The sequence below is a fragment of the Pseudochaenichthys georgianus genome, chromosome 4 (genome assembly GCF_902827115.2).
Source record: "Pseudochaenichthys georgianus chromosome 4, fPseGeo1.2, whole genome shotgun sequence".
NCBI classification, from domain to species: Eukaryota; Metazoa; Chordata; class Actinopteri; order Perciformes; family Channichthyidae; genus Pseudochaenichthys; species Pseudochaenichthys georgianus.
The window spans coordinates 7,418,041-7,421,483 of record NC_047506.1 but is presented as its reverse complement, the minus strand read 5'-3'; the positions used below and the strand labels follow the sequence as shown (position 1 = coordinate 7,421,483).

The 3,443-nt window shown below is 40.8% G+C and overlaps 1 long non-coding RNA gene across 1 annotated transcript; it reads left to right on the top strand.

Moving 5' to 3' along the window:
• The first annotated feature begins 899 nt into the window (after window positions 1-899).
• Window positions 900-1,744, top strand: LOC117444971 (uncharacterized). The gene is made up of 3 exons (XR_004551907.1): window positions 900-936; window positions 1,308-1,424; window positions 1,592-1,744. It is a non-coding gene; the product is annotated as an uncharacterized lncRNA (long non-coding RNA).
• The last annotated feature ends 1,699 nt before the right edge of the window (window positions 1,745-3,443 follow it).

Sequence of the window (3,443 nt, the reverse complement as noted above, 5' to 3'; positions counted from 1 at the left end):
CTCCATGGCGGAGGCTCCGCTAGAAATTGCCGGGATTTGCGTTTTTACCCCCTTAATGTCTGACCAATGGTTGAACAGCATTTCCGAGCACATGACTTGTGTTTACTTTAAAGTTTATAGTCCGTTTGAGTTTTGCCCGTTTGGACGCAAACCGAACCTTCTGAAAAATGAAACAATGTAACAAACTGTGGTCTGGTGCGCAACAGAGAGCGGACTATTAGGTGTGAATGCACCCTGAGTCCTCTGGTTGCTTTGTATCCCATTTATTATACACATCAATTATTCCCAATTTCCTGCAAGAACTTTGACAACACGATATTATGTAAAGGGTATTTAATTAGTTATTTATTTAATTATCAAACAACGAAATAAAAAACAAACAATTAAGCGTTATAAATTTAAATAAAACAGTGCTGTTTCAATCGGCAGAGATGTTTTAATTACTTTTGAAACCAGTGTAACTTTTGCTTTCCTAATCTTGACCATTGTACATTCATTGGTTGTACATCTATGCCAAAGGTCAGAGCTATCCTTATGTCAATAAGCTATAAAAAAAAATAATAATAAGGAAAAATAAACAACAGACTTTGACCCTCGTGGGGTTTTAACATCTTAGTGTAGACCTCATGTTCTCCGTTTATAGATAGACCAACTTGGGAAGTTCCTTAGTTGTGTACTCTTTGTTACCAATCAGATTATATCTCTACGTAGCCAATGAGGACAGAGCAAGCCAGTTGGCTGGGTGTGTTAGGTTGGAGTTTAAACTTTGGACCAGAACAGAAGAGCCGAGAGATACAGTGGAGGCTCTTTAGGAGCGGGGAGACAAAGCTACTCCACAACAAAGTACATTTGATATTTTGGCTGGGTTTCTGTGTCTTGGGGGTTTCCTTTGGTGTTCCACGAAGCAAGACAACTATGGAGGACTACCAAGAACAGGTAAAGAACAAAATACTTCCTGTTTATTGCATTGTCGTTTGAGTTTCTTGGGAAAGCGAACAGAGCAAAGTTCAGGATTGAGAGTAAATCACAAGCGTACAATAAAATCTGTAATCTAAGGAGAAAAAGACTATTTAGAATGGCATTGAGGGACATGAGCATAACCGTAAAATTGTCAGATATCGGAGCAGATGGAGGAACATATTGTACAGTACAGTGTGTTCTGATGCGATCACGGTGAATGGTTAGGAAAGCAATCCCCAGCTGTTGCGGTATATGAAACCTTTATATTGTGCTCTCTTGGCTTCTCAGAGCATGAAGGACATACTCCCTTGTGTGTGTTATGATTAAAAGTCATGATGTCGTTTCAGGGCTGTGATGGCATTGAACTGCTCGATTGGCTGTTTGATCAAAACGATGGAATTCTCCGTCACGAGGAACCAGGACGCCAAGGCAACCATCACACCTGGCTGGTCCAGGACTCAAATGTGCGTGAGGCTGTGGGCTATCTAATGTTACTCATGCATGCTACAAATAGCTGGTTGCTTTGTGTGTACTGTATATTATTCGTTGTTTTAAAAAAAAGACTCCCCCATCTCTCGCCATGTTGACAGCTCATGCTGACAGACTAATGATGCCACTTTCCACCCAGCAGATGCTGCAGCCGGCCGAGCAGGCAGATGATGACTTCCTCAACGCCCCTCCTGAGTGGAAGTGATTCTGTGTCAGGCTCGCCTGTCTGGTCCCCTTCTCAAAGTGACAGTGGGATCAGTGAGGACCCCCCCTCAGACCAGATGGACAGCCCTCAGCGCCCGAGAGCCCCCTGGGGACACCCCGTTTTTTGCTTCTAGGCCACAAGCCAAGGCAGACCTGGAAGCCAGCTTCTCCATTGACCTCAGTGAGTCTCAAATATCCACAGATAAAAACATTCCTAATGCAACATCAAATCTAAGACTGTAACTCATGATAATGTTCATTATCGATTATCGAAATCAATTGTCAGACAAAGCTTAGAAAAGAGGCGCCTCTGGTATTACAAAATATGGTATTTGATCCCATAGATACTCAACAATTCAGCCAAGGTAAGCCTTATATTTGTTGTTTGAACAGATCATTAGAAAACCAAGTACATAAAAACTCTGTCCTAAGGAATTTATTAGTTTCTGACTCAGGTCAAATTCCCCCAAAACTACCTCTTCAACATTACTTAACCATTTCACACACATTGAGGCTATATTAAGCAACATTTTCTTTTGATAACTGATATAATGAACCACACTTTCATTCACTGAGCCTCCCATGAAATCGTTTGGTCTGACCACAGTCCACAAAGTCTATTAAAAACTGAAAGAAAAATATATATCCACACTTGAGTGCCTGCAAGGTTTTCCATAACAAAAAACAGTTAATGAATTATAATAATTTTATCAATTAATTGTTGGGTTATTTACTGAGAGCAAAACCTAATTTCAGTCTGATCCACTATCTTAGAACATGTTTTTAGTCTTAGGTCTGAACAAAGAATACACAATGTAAAATGTCGCAATTTATTTTGCAAATGAATCCCTGGATCACCAGTACAAACAAAGATAAAATACAATCACTCATTGTTAGTATTGGCTATACAGACATGTCGGGAACCAAACTGAGTAATTGATATGTGTTCAATGTTTAGGCTCCAATTGTCATTTCTCCTTTTTATTTTATTTATAATACCTCAGCCACATCATAGACTCTATGCATTACATTCATGCACACAATGTACAACAATATCTGTTTTCTTTTTATTACTGCCAATTTTTATTCCATTCCATTTCTATGTAAATACTGTTATATTGTACTATATTTTTTATTTTTATAATATTTTCTAGTTCTCTAGCTTGTTTTAAAAACGTGTTTTACTTGTATGTATGCACCATGACATCAAGTCAAATTCCTCGTACGTGTCAACCTACCTGGTAATAAACCTGTTTCTGATTCTGATGACAGCAGTGTGTCACATTGATCACATTTGCACATGCTTTGTGTACTCGTGTGTCTGTGTGGTTGCAGATGGCTGGGGTCCTGGATTCCCAACGACAGGATGAGGATCACACCGTATCCTGCAGATGCTCACAGGCCACAGCTGAACTCCGGCTTCCCGCTGACTGTCAAGGATCTGCTACTGTCTGGCACACGGAGCCTTGTAAGTGAGAAAAGGTGTGGTCCTAATGAGGTGGGAGTTTATCGGTATATGGAGAGTACAGAAGAGCTAGGTGGGAGAGCGATGGTGTCTCACGGGTGTTTGTGAATCTTTCCTTGGCTGCTTGCCTCTAAAGGACTAATTTACGAGTGACTCATTCAGCCTTTCTAATTCCAGTTTCAACTTCCTCTGTGTGTGTGGGCGTGCGGTGTGTGTGTGTGTGTGTGTGTGTTGTGTGTGTGTGTGTGTGTGTGTGTGTGTGTGTGTTGTGTGTGTGTGTGTTGTGTGTGTGTGGTGTGTGTGTGTGTGTGTTGTGTGGTGTGTG